Source organism: Ovis canadensis, chromosome 19 (genome assembly GCF_042477335.2).
Source record: "Ovis canadensis isolate MfBH-ARS-UI-01 breed Bighorn chromosome 19, ARS-UI_OviCan_v2, whole genome shotgun sequence".
Lineage (NCBI taxonomy): Eukaryota > Metazoa > Chordata > Mammalia > Artiodactyla > Bovidae > Ovis > Ovis canadensis.
The window spans coordinates 38,737,080-38,758,566 of record NC_091263.1 but is presented as its reverse complement, the minus strand read 5'-3'; the positions used below and the strand labels follow the sequence as shown (position 1 = coordinate 38,758,566).

General features: G+C 35.7%; 1 protein-coding gene across 3 annotated transcripts in view; it reads left to right on the top strand.

Moving 5' to 3' along the window:
• CNTN4 (contactin 4) overlaps positions 1-21,487 on the top strand; it is a 1,043,858-nt gene that overhangs the window by 146,349 nt on the left and 876,022 nt on the right. For all 3 annotated transcript variants that reach the window (XM_069561830.1, XM_069561832.1, XM_069561831.1), the window contains exon 2: positions 2,625-2,665. The gene's annotated coding sequence lies outside the window, so the exon portion shown is untranslated. The remainder of the gene's footprint in view (positions 1-2,624; positions 2,666-21,487) is intronic.

The window sequence follows — 21,487 nt, the reverse complement described above, 5'->3', positions numbered from 1 at the left end:
TGATAAAGCTTGTTCACTTGCTTTGAGTAGTATAGCTCTGAATTTATTTTTCAATGGGAAAAGGCCATAGGTATTTGGGAAATTAAGTTCTCATTTATTTTGGCTACTCTGTGGCCTTCATAAGATCTCTTGTTTTAGCGCTCACTCACAATTAACAAAGCGACTTAGCAGCAGCAGCAGCACAATTAACAAAAGAACAGAGTGGAGAAGAAGACCCAAAAGTCTGTATATTTCAGAAATAAACGATTTCTTTTCCCCTGTCCTATTTCTCTTTTGAATTGAGTTTGAATCAAATGATTATTTTGAATTGCATGTGATTTAATGATATGCTAACATTATCCATTTATATGTTTATCCAGGTGTGAAGAGATGTATATAGCAGGATAATATGAAAGCTATTTCAATTAACCAGTTTATTAACATGAAAGCTAACATTGATGCGGTCCCAGAGAATCCCAGATACCTATTTAGGAAAGGAATATCTTAGGCTGTGTTTCAACATGCTATAGTAAACACTTTTTAAAAGTTTGTCAAAATCTCTATGTATTTATTTCTGACTGTGCTGGGCCGTCATTGCTTTGCACGGACTGTCTCCCGTTGCAGCGAGTTCATTCTGGTGAGTGGGGACTCACTGCAGTGGCTTCTCTCCTTGCAGAGCGCAGGCTCTAGAGCATGCTGACTCAGTAGCTGTGGGGCACGGGCTTAGTTGTGCCGCAGCACGTGGAATCATCTCAGACCATGGATTGAACTCGAGTTCTTATCTACTGCGTCACCAGGGAAATCCAGAGTTTGTCAAAATTTTGAAGAAATTAAACTCTCTCAGATTGTTTTATTTTTCTAACTTAAAAAAGTCATAGCATTGTTTATTTGTATTTTTGTTGCAGGAAGGGGGACCCCTCCCAGGGCCCCAAACTGGGCTCTTGTCTAACACTCGGAAATGAATTGTCTGAGGAGACACATGTGCTGACAAAGCAAGAGATTTTATTGGGAAAGGATGCCCAGGTGGAGAGCAGTAGGGTAAGGGAACCCAGGAGAACAGCTCTGCCACGTGGCTAGCAATCTCAGGTTTTATGGTGATGAATTAGTTTCCGGGTTGTCTTAAGTCAGTCATTCTGACTCAGAGTCCTTCCTGGTGGTGCGCACCTTGTTCAGCCAAAAAGAAGGATGCCAGAAAGAAGGATTCTGGGAAGTGGCCAGACATGTGGTGTCTCCTTTTGACCTTTCCTGAACTCTTTTGGTTGGTGGTGGCTTAATAGTTCTGTGTTCTTTATCAGGACCTCCTGTTGTGAAACAACTCATGCAGATGGTTACTGTGGTGCCTGGCCAGGGTGGGCAGTTACAGTCAGTGTACTTCCCCTAACGTATTGAATCTTTGTATAATAAATCTTCCCAGTGCAAATTGCAAAGACCTTTCAACTGTCTCTATATGATAAGCTTATGATGCATCAATGGTGACTGTGCTGACTGGAGAACTAGTTTTCAATAAAATGTTCTCGTGTGATTTTAAATTGTAATGATTGAGAAGTCACAGGAGCATCTAGTATTCTACATGTTCTTGGGATAATTCAGTCATTAACTGTTGTACACATCCACTCAGCATTTGGGTTTTAAGTGACCACTCTGGAGGAGGCATTTCAGCCTGTGCTGGAATATAAACGTTGAGTGCTGTTTCTATTTCATCTACTTTAACTAAACTGCATACAGTCAGTAGATGTGTTGGAAACCAATCTAAAAATCCATGCTGTCAACACTAGAAGTAGGCCATTTCATGGAAAAAGAGGTTGGTACAGGGAGTCATGTACTTGTTTTCAGGCAAGTTGAGTTTGAGATTCCTTTAGAGTATCCAAATAAAGATTTCACATAGTCAGTTGTCTAAGTAGATCTAGAACTCAGAAAAGGAAGCATGAAGATACAATTTAGAACTGAAAGAAATTTAAGTTTGTTTCAAGTCTAAACTATTATCAGTACCACCTGGAGTTTAAGTTTAGAAAGGTGTAGTATATGATTTTTGAGGATGAAAATAGTGAGGATTTGTAAGTCTTGGACAGCCTTCATACTATTTTAAATTGTTATAATTGTTGCACAGATTGTCCTACTTAAGTTAGGTTTGAATTTTTATACAATGTATTCTGATAAAAAAAATTGGCAGTGATTTTTAAAGAAAAGGATATGGGGATTGTTTCTTATAATAACATATATTATAAGAAATGAATATAGTTGCTCTTAACCATCTTATAGTTTATTCTTTAATTTCAAATGGGACACTTTTGACTTTAATATGAAAATCAAATGCTTAATTTTACTTATTTAAACATATTGCATTATCAGTATCTTTGCAGTATCAGTGTCTTTGTTTTTTTCATATATTTAGATATAGATCATCCTTTTGGCCTTTTTTTATGGATTCATTGTGACAGTATCCTTGCTCATCAAGATAACTTACTGTACAGTTTAAGGAGTATCTTGGTAAAATCAGGTTCTCTGTAATTGACTGAGAAAGTTTTTCTATCATAACATGCCACTGAGACCTTCTTCTAGCACCAGCGATACTCTGGAATGCAACTGATTTTTTTTTTTAAGTCTAGATTTACACTCTATTCTAAAACCTATTTCTTTATTTGTAGGTGATATGCAGTTGAACTTGAGATGAATAACATATTTGGGGGTATGTACCATTTTATTTAAATATATGTTTGTAATATACAAATATATTTTTCTGTGGAGAAATTGTACAATATTTTTGATGTTGATCCTAACTAGGATTCCTTTTCCTTATGAGATATGGAATTAACTTATAATTTATGTAAATAGTATATACAGAAAGCAATAGCAATGTATTTGACATTGAACCATAAGACATTTATGGTTATTTTCAATGTAATATTTGGTCCTCAAAATTAATTTGCAAATAGAATTTATTATTAAATCTCATTTATCAGTGCATTTAAAAACTGCACAGTTTTTTAAAGTAGGAAAGTTAACTACTTGAAATTCATTATCTGAATAACTAAATATAGTATGCAATGCATTTGCTTGTCTTCTGTCACATATTTATTCAGCTGTATATCTTTGCTTTTTTTGACATTTATTTATTTCCTAAGTTAGATTCTATTACCAAACTGTGCATTTTGGAACACACTTTTGCCCTACAAGCATTATTTTACGTTTTTTGTATTTAGTGATCAGATGTCTCTGTTCTTAATAGCAGATATCTTAAATCATCTGCTATCTTTTTGATTTTTTTTCAACCTAACCATGTTTATATTGAACAAAGTTCTCTGTCTTTTTTCCTTCTCATTTAGTGCATACATAGAATACTAGAGAATTATCAGTTTGTTTATTTTAGCAATTTTACTTTGGTAGTTCCATGATAATAACGTGATTTGTATTTGGTTACCCGACTGCAGATAATCCTGTGGCATTAGGAAGTTTAATTTATGGGAAAGATCTTAGACTTAAAAAGGATTACTGACCATTTAGGAGTGATTAATTAATCAGTGAAAAATTGAGTCTTAACTGTACTAATGCCTGTCTAAGCTCCACACAGATACATGCACGGGCACACGTACCACCCAGTTTCATAGCTAAAATGACCAAATCACAACAAAGAGGATGCTATCCTAACTTGTCAGGTCATCACAAAGCCAGGGGTTCTTGGATCCAGCATTTGGAGACTGTTCTTACTCTCAAAGGCTATGAGGTCTTGGGCATCTCACTTTACCTCAAATGCTTTTCCTCATTTGTATGGTTAGTGGGTCAAATCGAGGTTTCTTAGTTTCTTTCTTTCTTGAAATACCTTCATTTCTTACTTCAAAAAGTTAAAGTTTAGAAGTGAATATCTTCATGTTGGTAAAACTGCTATGAATTAAGATGTGACAGAGCAGGTAAATTCGTTTAATGGGAAAAGAGTGCAAAAAGGTTCAATTGGTTGTCGAGTCAGCAATATCCTTGTGTACTTACTGAATTCTGGAGTTTGAGTGGATCTAGAAAGGCAGGCTTCCCTCTGTGCTCTCTTTGTTCTGCCCAACTTGGAGACACAGGAATGACTCATTTTGAAAAATCTCTAATTTTGAAAGAATCCCTTATAACCTTGTTAGCTCAAGGTTATCTTTTATCTGATTTCTCTCTTCGTGCATAGGTTGCAGGCTGAAGAGCATTAAAATATGTTTTCTTAGTGGCTTCCTTTGCTAGATTTGAATAATTCGCTTGATTTTTTCAATGTATTTAGATGAAAAAAGTGTTATCTAGAGATGCTAATTTTAGTTCCTTTTGTTTGAATTAGAGAAATAAATGCATTGTATATTTAGTCCAAATAGTAAACCAGCATACCCTTATCTGGTCATTTAAAATAATTATAATGTTCAGGCACCTTTACTATTGTGAGGTAAGATATTTGCTTGAGATTTGTTTTTCTTTTTTCCTTTCCTTTATTTCTTTTTTTTTCTTTTACTTTTATGTATAAGGTGAATGAATAAGGAAAAAGATCCATTTGAGTATTGGGTTTATTCTCTATTGACTGCTTCTTTTTGCTCCTATTCATATATTATTTTAAGCTTCTATCAAACATTTCAACAGCAGATAGAAAATGATTGCAGTTTCATACCGGAGGGGATTTTTTTATGAGTCAGGCCAAAGGATCTGCTAGATCTCTTAGACTGTTTTCCTAAGTTTAAGATTATAAAATTCTATATTTTTAGGTTAAATATAAAAATGACCAATTTGTAGGTGAAAATGGTAAGATGATGTCAGTTTTATATGGATTCAGTCTACATATTAGTTATTCATTGTTGAGGAAAAAATAACTCATCTGTGAATATGGTAATAACAAGCAGCAAAGCTTATTAAAACACTAACTTCATTTAGGAAAACAGCATTGTGAGTGCTAGATATTAAAAACTATATTTTAAACATTTGTAAATCAGATAGTAATAAAACCTTCATTGCATGTCTTTCTTTTTGCAGAAATGTTTTTTCTGTGTTTTATGAGACAAATCACAGGCATTACAGTTTGAAATCAATTTCATTGTTTTCTTTGCAATTGCTACATAGCTGTTGAATATTTGCAGTAAGTTTTAATGACTAATGAAGTGCCTGCTTGATTATATGCCATTAGTAAAGATATCTTTTTATGGCAAAGGGCGGTTTTCAGCATGGCTTTGACAAAGGCAATATATAAATGCGTTATTTCCCTTCAAAGGAATGCAAATCATAGAAGCAAATTATAAGGGAAATATTTTAAAATATGCAATTAAAATAATGGATATTCTTTGTGTGTTACTTATTAGAATTATATGAACATATGAATGGAGTAGCTAGATATACTTATTTTCAGAGACCAACATAATAATAATTAATTAATAAAGTTGTAAATATCCTAAGTAATCTAGTGAATTCCAGGTTTATTATCTACATTTTATTGCTAACTGTATTATTGGATGGAGAGCTATAATGCTGACATTGAGAATCTTGCATAGTTAACTTTTCAGTTTTTCTAACCATGGTTTCATGTTCTTGATGCTCTTGCTATTTGTCACTTGCTGTTTTACCCAGTGTTTGATCCTGGCTCTCTGCCTTTTATATACTTTCCTTTGGCAAGGATACCCCTTTTTTTCCAGTTCCTTACCTGTCAAAGTTCTATTTGTCTTTTTATGTCTCGCTGAACTTCTGCCTCTTCTAGGAGGCCATCCAGATGCCTTCTAGTCATAACTTGCTGCTCAAGATCATTGCCATCAACTTGCCCTTTCACTGTTGCTCATCTAAATCTCGCTGCCTTCTGATCAACACATTCTGTTTGTCGTTCCCCAATTTGACTGTCTGCCTCTCTTCCCTTTTTTCCCTGCTTTGGTACAATTCATATGTTTCTTTGTATCTCAGTTGTGTTTAATAAAATTGTTTTCTAAAATTTAAAACTGTCTACTCGACAAGATAGTAGAATTTCAGACTTGATTTTTTCCCATGTGGTATGTTTGGAGTGGGTGGACCAATTATATTTGTTTCCTGCTTTTAAAATGATCTTACTTATTCTCTTGTTTCCTGCTTTATTGGATAAATCACCTCACAATATCATTTCTTTAACACAAACACAGTTAAGTAAAAAATACTAGAGAGTTTTATAGTTTCTGATCTTACATTTAGATCTTTAATCCATTTTGAGTTTATTTTTGTGTGCGGTGTTAGGAAGTGATCTAGTTTCATTCTTTGACAAGTGGTTGACCAGTTTTCCCAGCACCACTTGTTAAAGAGATTGTCTTTACTCCATTGTATATTCTTGCCTCCTTTGTCAAAGATAAGGTGTCCATATGTGTGTGGATTTATCTCTGGGCTTTCTATTTTGTTCCATTGATAAAAATAAACTCAAAATGGATTAAAGATCTAAATGTAAGATCAGAAACTATAAAACTCCTAGAGGAGAACATAGGCAAAACACTCTCAGACATAAATCACAGCAGGATCCTCTATGATCCACCTCCCAGAATTCTGGAAATAAAAGCAAAAATAAACAAATGGGATCTAATTAAAATTAAAAGCTTCTGCACAACAAAGGAAAATATAAGCAAGGTGAAAAGACAGCCTTCTGAATGGGAGAAAATAATAGCAAATGAAGCAACTGACAAACAACTAATCTCAAAAATATACAAGCAACTTATGCAGCTCAATTCCAGAAAAATAAACGACCCAATCAAAAAATGGGCCAAAGAACTAAATAGACATTTCTCCAAAGAAGACATACGGATGGCTAACAAACACATGAAAAGATGCTCAACATCACTCATTATTAGAGAAATGCAAATCAAAACCACAATGAGGTACCACTTCACACCAGTCAGAATGGCTGCGATCCAAAAATCTGCAAGCAATAAATGCTGGAGAGGGTGTGGAGAAAAGGGAGCCCTCCTACACTGTTGGTGGGAATGCAAACTAGTACAGCCACTATGGAGAAGAGTGTGGAGATTCCTTAAAAAACTGCAAATAGAACTACCTTACGACCCAGCAATCCCACTGCTGGGCATACACACCGAGGAAACCAGAATTGAAAGAGACACATGTACCCCAATGTTCATCGCAGCACTGTTTATAATAGCCAGGACATGGAAACAACCTAGATGTCCATCAGCAGATGAATGGATAAGAAAGCTGTGGTACATATACACAATGGAGTATTACTCAGCTGTTAAAAAGAATTCATTTGAATCAGTTCTGATGAGATGGATGAAACTGGAGCCGATTATACAGAGTGAAGTAAGCCAGAAAGAAAAACACCAATACACTATACTAACACATATATATGGAATTTAGGAAGATGGCAATGACGACCCTGTATGCAAGACAGGGAAAGAGACACAGATGTGTATAACGGACTTTTGGACTCAGAGGGAGAGGGAGAGGGTGGGATGATTTGGGAGAATGACATTCTAACATGTATACTATCATGTAAGAATCGAATCGCCAGTCTATGTCTGACGCAGGATGCAGCATGCTTGGGGCTGGTGCATGGGGATGACCCACAGAGATGTTATGGGGAGGGGGGTGGGAGGGGGGTTCATGTTTGGGAACGCATGTAAGAATTAAAGATTTTAAAATTTAAAAAATAAAAAAAATTAAAAAAATAAATACTAGAGAAAAAAGAATGCATCTGCATCCATGGTCTTAGGTATCAGGCAAGAGACCATGAAAAAATGTATGTTGGTTCTGGAAATAACACAGTTATTTAAAAAATTAAATGAGTAATAATTATTATATCAAAGATCACAGGGAAATCTTCATTAGAAATCACAAGACTATAGATGGTTTCTTTGACCATTCTTGCTCTGTTTATTAACATGTAATATTAAAAATAGGAGAGTTGCCAACTATAATGGTCACTGCATTTCATAGGTTTATTATATGTATTTATGTACTTCCTCTTATTGGATCCTCATGTCACACCATGACATGGGTGGGGCAGAAATTATATATTGATTCAGATACAGCAAAGGTTGTTATGAAAACTCAATATTTGTTCAAAGCTGATTCTAAAATCTTATTATTTTTTATTAACTAGTAGTCTGATATTTAATGTCTGTGCTATCGTTGCATAACTCAAAAACAAAGTAACATTGATAGTCCAAAATGCCATGGCATAATTTACAGCTGTATGCTTTTAGCTCTATTTTTTATAACAGATATAGTAGCAATTCTGATCAGAATTCATGGGCCAGTGTCCCAAGTTTAACTATTTCACAGTTGTCTCTTCCTCTTGACAAAGGGATTAGAAAAGAGGTAGGCCAAAACTGTAAAAAGAACCATCGAAGTACGGATGTGAGAATGAGGAGCTCTCTATCAAGGAAGGTGACTGATGTCCATAAGGTTAAAGTAACCTCAGGTACCAGACAAGTGGAAGAATAGGAGACTGGGAAAGATCTGTAGAGCTGAGTCCCCTAAGTTCTGTCTTCTAAGGTCTGGTGTCCTCCTACTCTTTGTCTAGCTCCTTGAAATGTATCCTTGGGTATTTGGGAGCTACAGAAACCCTTTTGTAATTGACCCTTTTGTTTAGGCTAGTTTGAACTGAGTCTTTGTTACTCAATTTAGAATCCTAACTAATACAGATGAAATTATTGATACATGTGAACTCTTCTTTCTGTTCCACTTTCCATTTGTCTTTTCTTTCTTCTTTCATTTCTTTCTGCTTGTCCTTTTATCCATTTCCCTGACTTTCTTCCTCTCATCCACTTGTTCATTCATCCATCTATGCATCCATCTAATACTTTTCAACTCTTTAACATGCATTAAATGTTACCCTAATTCCTAAGGACAAAACGGTAAGCAACATACACTTTGTTCTCTTCAGTTTCCTCTTTCTACTTTTAAGATGGTGGTGTTCTGAAAAGGGAGGCAGAACTCAGGCCAAGCATAGAGGGAGAGATCATGAAAAGTATATCCTTAAAGCATATGCCTTATATTTTAGATTGGTGGAAAGTTTAAATATATAAAGGGTTAATTGCAATGGGGTCATTGGAGAGGGAAGCTTCTGTGCTTAGTTGCTCAGTCGCGTCCAGCTCTTGCGACCTCATAGACTGTAGCCTTCCAGGCTCCTCTGTCCATGGGATTCTCCAGGCAAGCATACTGGAATGGGTTGCCGTTTCTTTCTCCAGGGGATCTTCCCAACCGAGGAACTGAACCCAGATCTCCTGCATTGAAGGCAGATTCTTTACCGACTGAGTTATGAGGGAAGCTTAGAGGAAGGTTTTTAATCATGGCAGTTTTTCACCAAGTTCCAGGCAGATGACAAATTCAGAATACATAACCATGTATTGCTTAAATTTGCAGAGGTAAGAAAATTGTAATTTGAATAGTGGATTGCATCTTCTTTTACTCTATTGTCAATATTAGATATGGGTAGAGAAGGATTTGGATGTTACCCTTTCTTTCTTTCTCAGTAAGCATTAATTATACAGCACAGAATCACTTACTGCCTTGTGCATGTCGTCTTAATCTCTCAAGGGACCAGCCCCAGAGCAGTCTAACTTTTCCTTGAAGCACTAAGCATGCGCAGAAATTCAGTCCAAGTCTACTCACATGAACATTCCCAAGTATGATAGTAATTTGGGGACAAAAGAAGGAAAATTTGATCCCTCTGATCTGTAATATTTGCTATTGGAAAATTCTCAGTGAACTTAGTTTGACAAGCAAGTCATGATCTAGTTTGCCTAATCACTTCAATCTTCTGAACATCTATATTTTTTCCATGTCTCAGCAAATGTAGTTTCTCTCTTTGGATGTGTTATACACCTCAGTCTACTGTCCTGTTATGCTTGGTAAACTCATTCTCTGACGGCTTTCCTCTTTGAAGCCATCTCTGACTATCCAAGGCAGATATGTCCTTATTTTGTAAGTGGGTGCATCTTTCTCATGTCAGCAACCTCTGTTTTGAGTTATTGTTATTATATTTTCCTCTCCCAAATGAGACAAGGGCTCTGTTAGAGCAGAGACCTATTGTATTCATCTTTATATGACCGATTTCCAGACCCATGAATGGGGTGCACTGAGGGCTTAATGTTTGATGAGTAAATAAACAAAATACTTTGGAGGAGACAAAATGGAATGGAGGAGACACAGTGTATAGTTCAATATGGACAAGTAAAAGGTAACGCCAGATGTATGGCAAAACCAATACAGTATTGTAAAGTAAAATAAAAAAAATTAAAAAAATAAGGTCAAAATAAAGAGTCCAAAATTTGTAGATATATTATTCTTAAAACTTAGAATTTCCATGTGGAAAGTACATTGTTAAAATTCTTATTTTATGAAGTAATCATGTTACAGATGTCCCTTATCTATGTTCAAAAAGACTGTGCAATCAAAAGGACTAATATATGCTGGTTGCCTACAGGAAAATATTTGAAACAAAACTGAAAGCCTTGTAATTTTTTGACATTTTGTGTTCAATGTGTGAAAAGGTATGGGAGTCCAATACAGCACTATAATTAAAAAGTATTCTGACATCATTTAAGCCCAGATGTATTACATGCATTTTTATCTACCATAGTCCATGGGCTTCCCAGCTGACTCTAGTGGTAATGTGAGATGCGGGTTTGGTCCTTGGGTCGGGAAGATCCCCTGGAGTAGGAAATGGCACCCCACTCCAGTATTCTTGCCTGGGAAATCCCATGACAGAGGAACCTGGCGGGCTGCCATCTGTGAGTTCACAAAGATTTGGATGCAAAGTTACTTCATTTTGCACTTACCATAATACACACAACATATACATCCATATTAAACTGAGAAGTTCTAGAGCTGAAAATAGATTACTGCTTCAAAGACAAGTACTGACATATTTTCAGGATAGAACCCACTCCCCTACTCTTTGATAACTGATATTTCATAGAAACGATTTTGGGAGCCACTCATCTAACAGAAGGTAGACTGATAAAGAAGATGGAGAAGAAATGAGGCAGGAGTCCTTAATTTATTTGTGGTTTTAAACTGCCATTTTGAGAATCTGAATACTAGGGGGAAAGATATATTGTTGAAATACTCAACACAGCTTAACAGATACTTCCTAAGTAGCCTTTTGCACCAGGTACTTTCTGGCCTGTGAAGATGAATAAGATAGGCAAGTTGGGCGTGTCACAGTTGATAGGTTCTCAGTTGATGGTTCTCATATTTTCAAAAAAATTTAAGAACAGTGCACACTGACTCTGAACATGATTCTCCTGCCATAATTAATTTCTTAAAAGCTCATATTGCATTGAAACTCTGGTAACAGTGCTTCAAAAGTACAGACTTTGAAGCAGGGAAACGAAAATCGTTATGAACACTGAGTTCTAGGAATTTACCCTGTACATGTGTTTTAAAATGCCTACTGTTTTAATCTGAAACAATAAAAAATGAGTGCACATATTCTTTTTTCTTCAGAGAAATGACTATGTGGGGAAGAATTCTAAATTTGACTTAATATTTCATTTTATTAATTGAGTCTCATTGGTCCTGTGTCATGAAAAATGGTGTACCTTTCAGCTAGCTTTAACGAGGTATCCTATCATTAATCACAGACCATCTAGGTATGCTGAAATTCTCATATTTTTTTAGGAATCAATACATATACTGCAGTAGTAAATAGAGTTGCCTTTTGAGAATTATCCTTTTTTCTCCCTACTCCTTCTTTCAACTCCATCAGCAACAGGCAGGCAAATAGGGGTGTGTGTGTGTAATTTCTTTCACCTCTCACATTCTCATACTATTCCATTCTATAGATGAACATCTTCCTGTATGCTAATTTTTCAGAATGTCATTCATCTTAATTATCTTCCTCAGGTACAGATATGATTCTTAGCCTCATACTCTCTATTAAGATGCTGTTTAACAACAGTATTGATCTACCTTTCCTGTTCTCCTAAATTTCAACCTGTACTCCTTGCTTATCTTGGACATGTTCCTCTTGCAACCATCTTCCCTCCCCACAATTCTGATATTCTGTGTCTGAGCTACAGTAATGTGCACGTAATCATGCAATCATTTACTTATTCACTCCAAAAATTGTCATCAAGGCAGTGTGCTAGCTGTTGTGGAAATTATAATGAAAAAAAATCCTAATGCCTCTTATTCTGAAAGGAAACTTTTAATGGGGAGATTTTTTTGCTATTATTTTTTTAAAATTTCTTTTGCATAATAGAATGGCTGTTTTTGACATTTGCTGTAAGTAGCTTTCATAGTTACTGCCTTTGATTCTTGCCCTTAGCTATGATGGAAATGATGGAAGGCATGTTTTTCACTGAAGATATTTGTTCAGAAGTGCAGCATAATTGGGATGTGTAGAAATTGTTAATTTACCATGTATCTTTGTAATAGTGTAATAAGGGAAGACTATTTTAATAGGTAAAAAGATAAATTGCTATTATAATTGCCCATAAATATTTTTTCATCAACAGGAAAAACAGGATGATAGATGCAAACAAATGACTCTCCGATCAGGTAGAATACAAGATGAGCTCTTAAAAGAGATGCAGCTGAAGTCTGATAGGAAATTCAGAGAAGGCAAAAAACTACTCTCTGGGGTTTCAGGGAGAGTTTTATGGAAGGGGTTGCTGCTGAAATTTGGTCAGTGTCTCTGTTTGGGATATGAATATATAGAGATGTTGGTGATGGTCCCTGCGTGCTGAGTAAGTAGTACAAACAAATACACAGAACTATGAAAAGCTCTGGGACATGGATGTGAGCAGTGAGAGCAGGAGTTCAGTTAAATGCAAGTGTTGAATGAGGAAAGAAGTGTCTGTCATGTGTGCAGCACGTGTTCATTGTGTTGTAATATGTATTAGGCAAATGCCTCTTGCTCTGGAAGGTACATTTGTATGGACGGTTTCTTCTTTAAAGTAATTTTTATTGGAGTATAGTTGTTTTACAGCGTTGTTAGTTTCTGCTGGGCAGCCAAATGAATCAGTTACATGTATACATATATCCCCACTTTTTTGGATTTCCTTCCCTTTTAATTCACCACAGAGCACCGAGTGAAGTTCCTTATGCTATGCAGTAGCTTCTTATTGGTTATCTATTTTAATGATAAACATAGTAGTGTAGCGTGGATGGCTTTCTCCCCAGCCATCAGACTCAGTCAGTTCTGTTGATAAACTCTTGCTTAGGTAGTGACTGCAATAATCCTTGAGTAACATAGCCCTCACCAGTCCTGATAGAATGTCAGATGTTCAAAAGAAAAACCCAAGTACCTATTAAATCATCAAATGCCTTTGCATGTTTATGAAATCAGATGAAAGCCAATTTCTACATTAAAGCAAATCTGCTTCTCTGTACTTGGTTGGGGTTGTAAGGAGAGATTACTGTGCTTTCCTAAGAAGGTTAAGCTGTCATCTCGTTAAATGTGGACTTAAAATAATGCTGCCAAAGCAGCTGCCTCTTGTGATTGATGATGACGATGATGGATGATGATAGTTTTGAAACCAGTTTTGCAGGGCAAATTGCTGTTTTTTCTTCCTCTTTGGCTGATGTTGAAGTCTGGATTGGGGATTTTTTGTCATATTAGGTATCTTTTTGATTAAATGGAATATTGCTAAGAACTGTATTCTCTTTGATAAAATGGCTCTAAAACTGATCTATGGCGTGAAATATAGTGAGTTATTCTGTATGTATTAGTTGAGTGAAAACAGTTATTCTGGGCTTTGCAGTATCTTCCATGGTGGGTCATGTTTGGGGGAACAAATAGCAACCAAGTGTAGACAGAGAAATGGCAGAAAGTGTGGTACTTTTAAGATATGATAGTAGCATGCCTGCCTTATTAGGTCTTCAGAGAATGCCGACACACATGAGTGTTCAGTGTTCTCCTCATATCCGTTGAAGATTCAAACACTGGTCCCCTCTTCTTGGATTGCTCTCCCCCCGCCCCCACCAGATGTCTGCATGTTTGGGTCCCTTACTTCTTTGAATTTCTGCTCAAATATTTTCCCATCAGAGAGACTTTCCTGGATCATCATCTCTAGAAAACTCTCTATACTTCCTCTGTTTCTTCACTGCTGCATAGCACTGTTCACTACCTGAAATGGTATGCTTGTTTGTTTATGGTCTTTGTCCAAGCACATAAGCTGCATCACAGCAGAGACTGAACAGTTTGGTGCTATAAACTGAATGGCTGCACGGTTTTCAGGCCTGTAATAGGCACAGCATTAATAATTGCTAAATGATTAGCTGGATGCATTTTTATCTTTGGTTCAGAGGGGGCTAAATAAGGTTCTAAAGACAGTTTAGAAAAATAGTTAATATTTAGCTCCAGAGCCAAACTCAGGAATTTTGGCTTATTAACCCAAGTCACTTTAATTTGTATATACATAAATAATAGAGGCAATAAAGAACCCTGAAAGGGAAGTGGAATATTTCCTTACTTTCACCTAGAATATTTCCATACCTCATCATATTCTTGACCAAAGGAATCAATTTTGTTTATACAAAATCACTGGTAACTACTATTCTATACCATTCCATTGTGCAAGCCCAAGAAGACATTGGTTCAAAAAGCCATTTTCAAAAAGGAAAAGAAAACAAAACATAACCCCCTCCCCAAATATTTTTTAAAGGCCAATAACATTTATATCTATTGGGTAAACATGATCAATCAAAGCTTTACAAGCTTATGTGGGCTGCTTCCTTAACAAATGTGTTTTTTGCTTTGGTCATTCATCATCATACCTGGAAGTTTAGATGATAAGCTTGAGCACTCTCTTAGGTTAACATTAAAATAGCCAGTTGGTGCATTTGTTGACGGAAAACCTTGCTAAAGTGGCAGGACAACATGTATTCTCCTGACACCACCACATAGCATATTGTAACCCATTGATATTTGTGTTGGCTGGATGTGGTGAAATCCAGCTTTGAGAAGAGGATTTGTTGTAATGGAGAAACGAGGTTATATATGGAACAAGCGAAGAGGCAGATGGTGAAAGTGTTCCTTTGAGCCCTCCTAATGCGTGGGGAATTTTCTAATGGGATTGAAAATATTAGTTGCTGAAAACAGAATCATCTGCTGTTTTAAATAAAATACCTTAAAAATTTGCAGAGGGCCTTCGATAGCCAAGATACAGGTAGCTGCTGTCACAGCACTATTTGGAGGCATTGATGAACACTGTTGTGCAGGAGGTAAAGAAGTATTATGAAAAATGAAAAGTTGAATGATGGAAGCTTGTGGTCTTACAACCAGAGAGGACTGCACAGATAGGGCCTAGTGCAGAATGGTCCAGATCATGACTAGTGTCTCATGACTACAAATGCCATTTGTTTCTCAGATCAGTTAGTGCTACTGAAAGAGGGCAAGTAGATGGCAGGAGAAGACAGACCCATGTATTTATTATTATTATTATTATTATTATTTGTGTGTGTGTATGGTTGAATTGGTAGGGCTGGGGCAAAGGATCTAGCTTATAGGATCAAGTTAAGACATTGGTTGAGGTTTATAAGATGAGTAAGTGTGGAGAGCAGCATAGATTGGGCAAGGAATTGAATGGAGAGGGAAGAGGTACATGAAGAAGTACACAAATGAGATCCAGTGAGTCGGAGGGAAATCAGAAAAACAGAATCTTTGACCTCGAAAGTCAGAGTGGGAAAAACTGTCCCATGTAGTATGACTTTGGATTCCACTCACAGTTCTCTTGTCAGAGATGTTTTCTTTTGGAAAAAAATCCCTAAAATCCAACTTTTACCCCTATAATGAGTGTTGTTATTGGACCCCACTTTTCGATATTTTCTTCTTTTAAATTCCTGTAGAGGGATTTTGTATCATTTTCTCTGCCTACTTTAGCTGGGATGTATGCCAAAGATGGAATTTAAAATAAGCCATATTTTAGTATCTCCTAATCCCTTTCCAGGGATATGTACATCTCCCCAAAATGTTTACAGTGTGGGTTTTGAATCTCATAGAGGTAAGGTGGCTTTTGTGACAAAATGAGATATCTAGTCATTGGCCCTTGTAATTTACCTTTCTTATATATAAAACTACGTTAATTTCTAGGTGGATAATTTAGAATATAAGCTTTTAATTTCATGGGAGAAACTTAGATTTGAAAGGACTTGAGAGCATGTACTACTCTTTCATTCATACACCAGGAATAAGGAGAATGAATCCTTGTTTTCCTTTAAATAGCATGGCTAATTTATAGCAAAATGGGATTCAAACCCAGGTTTTGGTACCATCACCTCAGTGCCCTTTGTCACAAGGAGAGATGAATGCAGGGTTCAAGAGAATAGGCTCTGAAGTTAAATAGAATGAGTTAAAGTTTCAGCTGTCACCTCTGTTATCTGTGTAACCTTGATCAAGATATTTACCCTGTAAACTTGCACTTCATCTATAACATAGGATTGATGATAATGTTTGACTTATGAATTTGATTTGAATGGGACAATAAACATAAGATTTAGCACAATGCCTGCAGAGTCTTCAAAAATACTCAATACATGACAGTCCATCTGTATCAGAATTTTATTGCTGTATAACAAATGACCATGGATTAATTTTAAAAAAATAATCAGTATTTATTATCTCATAAGTTCCATGGGCCAGAAGTCCAGCATGGTTTAGCTGAGCTATTTGCCCAGGGTTTCATAATGCTGAAATGGAAGTATCAGCTGGCCAGGTCCTCGTCTGGAGACTGAATTATCAAAATAACTGTTTCCAAACTCCTTCAGATTGGTGGCAGCATCTGTTCTGTTGCAGCTGTGAAACTGAGATCTGGGTTCCTTGTCTGAGTAGCTTTCTGTCAGTCAGGACTGTTGTCAGACTCAGAGGCTGCCCTCCAGTCCTTGCCACATGATGCTCTTCATAAATCCCTTACAACACAACAGCTTCCTTCTTCATATTAAAGGGGGCAGTCTCTGTTACTTCACATCTCTCCCTTCAGGGAGGGAGCCTGTCACTTTGTTTCTGTCTCAGTAGGTCAAGATTCTAAGAGAATCTCCCTTTGGAATAACTCAAAGCCCAGTGATGTGGAACTGTAATCCAGTCACGTTAGTCCTATATGGTGATGTAATGACAGGAGTGAAGTCTGTCCTACTCATGACTTGATCCATAGGGGAGAGATTACAGAGGTTATGTACACCAAATGGCAGGAATCTTGGGGACCATCACAGATTGCTGTATTCTTCAGAGAACTATTATCATTAATTTTCACTAATTATTTTTTTTTACATTAAGCTTTATTTATTTATTTTTTAAAATTTTACTTTATTTTACTTTACAATACTGTATTGGTTTTCTTTTCATCATTATATACTTCTGAGGTCATGATGCTTGAGAGCTCTGTAATTAAAGGTTACAGTGAGAAATAAAAGTAACAACAGTTTTGGAACTTTTGCCTGAGAAATGATTTGCACTATAGCTCCCTTTTTTCATCTCAACTCAGTTTTGGATTGCATAACCATATGTCCCCAGAGCTATTATAATCTTATTACCTTACAGAGTCCAAAATAAAGACACAAGTAGACAATGATTATGGAAACCCAGAACATAATACTTAGTTGTCAATATAATCCCTAATTATTTAAAATAGAAACTTTCATTGATTTTGGTCTTGTTCTAATTAATAGAAGAAAATAAATTGTATTAAAAGAATAATTAGTAATGGCACCTGTAACTATTACTTCTAAATCTGAGGAGAAATTCTGCTTACAATGCTAATGTTGCCTTGTCACCTATTTATAGAGTGTCATTATCTCAATATCTTTAGAATTCCAAATAGGGGTGTCTTATTACTTGCCATAGAAAAGAAGCTACTGAAAAACAAATCCTCCTGACCAGTTATTAAAATGTATTTTCTGTTCTAGAAGCTCTGTCTTTAATTTCCTGGTACACCTTGAATGTGCCACAAGCAATTTGTAATGGCATCAATTAACATTTGGGAAGTTGAGCATAGCCATCTAGGATATTAAATATTTGCTCCAGGAATGCTAATAAAATATGGTGACGTTCTGTTCCTGAAGTATTTCTTAATGGAAACAGCAAAGTTAAGGGGTACCAAATAAATGAAGGAGTATCTCTTTAGATCATTTTGCTCAATTCTGATTTTTGTGTTCCCATTTGATTCTGATCATTCTCACTTACATTTAGAGGTCCAGGTCCCTGGATAGAGAGGGCTCTCAGGGTTCCATCACTATTGGTCTTAGAAAATATGTCCTTGCCCAATTAAGTCATTTAAGGGGACTTTGGTAATAAATGGAAAGAATGAATTTGCCTTTCCTTCTGCTTCCTCGAAGGGCCACTGCCATTTCTGTATTAGGGGATTTTTGAATAGCCAGGAAATGAATTATTTAATTTATCATATTTTAGTTATAAAATACTATGTAATCTCTTCTCTTAAAGTGACATGTTGGCAAAAACTACTGTAATATTTTAAAGAAATTTAGTTAGTACTACTAATTTTTCTTGATTTGTAATATTGATAAATTATAGAAGCAGGTTTTATATTTTTTTGTACATTATATACCATGGATTCCATTGAAAACTAAAGTAGGTATAGATTCTTTGAAGTAATGCCCTTGAGCATAGATATTAAAAAGGAGACTATTCGCCCATTATAACTAGTTGCCAAGTTGATATATTTTTAAAATTCAATCTTTTATATAGTAAAAACCATTAGGAAAGTGAGCATATCAAACTATTTCATTGATTTGATTTGATTTTGGCCCAACTTAATTCAAATAATCTCAATATAGATGGCATTGTAACCTCTGATGATTTCTACACAAATTGTACATTCATATTTATAGGAAGGGGAATACTACTAGGCATATAGTAGGTACGTGATGCTTTTGAACTGTGGTGTTGGACTGCAAGGAGATCCAATCAGTACATTCTGAAGGAGATCAGCCCTGGGATTTCTTTGGAAGGAATGATGCTAAAGCTGAAACTCCAGTACTTTGGCCACCTCATGCGAAGAGTTGACTCACTGGAAAAGACTGTGATGCTGGGAGGGATTGGGGGGAGGAGGAGAAGGGGACAACAGAGGATGAGATGGCTGGATGGTATCACTGACTTGATGGACGTGAATCTGAGTGAACTCCAGGAGTTGGTGATGACAGGAAGGCCTGGCGTGCTGTGATTCATGGGGTCGCAAAGAGTCGGAAACGTCTGAGCAACTGAACTGAACTGAACTGAACTGAACTGAGATACACACTGATCTAATGAATGGATTCTACTTATTAAAGACAACAGTTGCTAATGAAATTATTGAATTTATTTTTTCCTTCAATGTGGTTGAATGGTAAAGATACTCTGATGAGGTTTTCGATGATAACAATACAGCAAGTCATGTTGAAAATAAAATGGTCTTATTTCCAAATGAATCTTTAGCAAAACATTTAAGTGTTTAAGTTACATTTATTACATTTTTGTATATCTCTTTTGGGACCTTATTATTGCTGTATTATTAATAATTTATAGCAGTTTGGTATTCTGTAAACATGCTTTTATGCGTTCACAGTATGTATGTGTCAATAATGATAAAAACTGCCGTCTACTTTTCCCTTACTTTTTAAATATTTCCATTGATTATGTTCCATACATATGAACAAGAAAAAGGAAAAAAAAATGTCAAGGTGTTAATTGGAAGTGAAAAAATATTGCTTTGTAACAATGATCAAATTATAGAACATCACTTTGATTTTACTTTGTAGCTTTTATAAAATATGTTCTCTTTTTCTGCATTAAGTTGTAAATTTAACATGGGTGATTAAAGGCATATCTACTAGGAAACTTAACTGACATACTTGAGTAAGGGGATAAAAATGCTGAACCCCTTTAGGTACATATTGGCTTGATAATTTGATGATTCAGGAGTCTTTCAAAGCATTTCTGCTTATTCCTAAAGTCATCAATATTGTTGATGTCTAAAGACTTCAGAAAAAAAAAGATTATCTTAATTATTTATTGCTTCTTTCCTTGTCAGGGTATTTGGTTTCCTCATGTAGATTGTAAGCTGTTATGTTAGTTAATTTAATTTTTAATTTTGTGTTTTAGAGGCTGTTATATTCACAAAAACATAGCAGATAATATATTCAAAGCACAAAGGGAAAAAAACATATTTAGTAATTACTTTTAGTAAATAAACGGCTGTTAAAAATTATGTAAGATTCGGTGAGCATTCTTAGAGTCTAAAATTACTAGTTTGGTTTTCTTTTAATTAAAGTTGATCAAGGTGACTAGATTCTAAATCTCCTGTGTACTTTGTGCTATGTAATTATTCTAAGGATATTGAAGAATTTGGTTCCTTTGTCAATGTTTTTTTTTTTTAAATTAATTTATTTTTAAAAAAGAGTCCAAAAGGGACCAGAACCATATCCCCATGGCCTGATCTCCTTCTTGGCACAGCGCCTCCATATGTATTAATAGTTCTGCTCTGGGGAATATTAACTCATAAAAAGAAATGTCAAGATGACAAAAAATGTTATTTTACGTGCTTGATCCAAAAAATTAAAAAGTGAGGGCAAGCAGAGGCATAATATTCTAAGTTCCTATTGTAATTTGATTTTTCCTCTAGGTTTAATACTTTAACAGCTTAGGAACTGGACAAGATCTTGGCATTTGTCTAGTCCAACTAAAGCCCACCATCATGTGTCTAAATTCATAAGACTGTTTAGAGTAAAAAGCATAATTACTACCCAGGCCTCTAGCCTAAAATTAGCTCAGTTTTTCCAGTGGACTTTTTGAAAAATAAAAATATCATGGCAATTGAAAAAAAAATAAATAAATAAATTGAAGGATAATTGCTTCACAGAATTTTGTTGTTTTCTCTCAAACCTCAGCATAAATCAGCCATAGGTATACATATATCCCCTCCCTTTTGAACCCTCCTCCCATCTCCCGCCCCAATCCACCCCTCTAGATTGATACAGAGCCCCTGTTTGATTTTCCTGAGACATTCAGCAAATTCCCATTGGCTATCTATTTTACATATGGTAATATAAGTTTCCATGTTACTCTCCCCATACATCTCACCCTCTCCTCCCCTCCCCATGTCCATAAGTGTATTCTCTATGTCTGTTTCTCTGTCAGTGTTTTTTAAAAGTGTTTAAACTACTTCCATTTCTGCTGCATTGAGGGAGCCTGGTGGGCTGCCCTCTGTGGGGTCACACAGAGTCGGACACGACTGAAGTGACAGCAGCAGCAGCAAGATTGAACAGTAACTTTATTTCAGATAGAAGTAGGCTTATTTCCTTTAAAAATTTATTTCTGAGAGGGTTGATGTTATGGTATTTATAAGAAATGAGATCAGAAATTCAAGTGATACAATGTTTTAGTAATAAAGGAAAACAATCAATATTCTGCCATATGATCTATACCCCAATTCTAGAATTTTTTTCTCTCTCCTTTGATAAATTCGCTACTAAAGAGCTCTGCTCATGAATTCTTATTTAATTGAATTATTTCCTTGAAGCAGAATACAACTTGCTACTATTAATCTCTTCCTCAGTGGAATCAGTATGACCATAATGTGCCAAGATTTCTTAATAATTTAACATT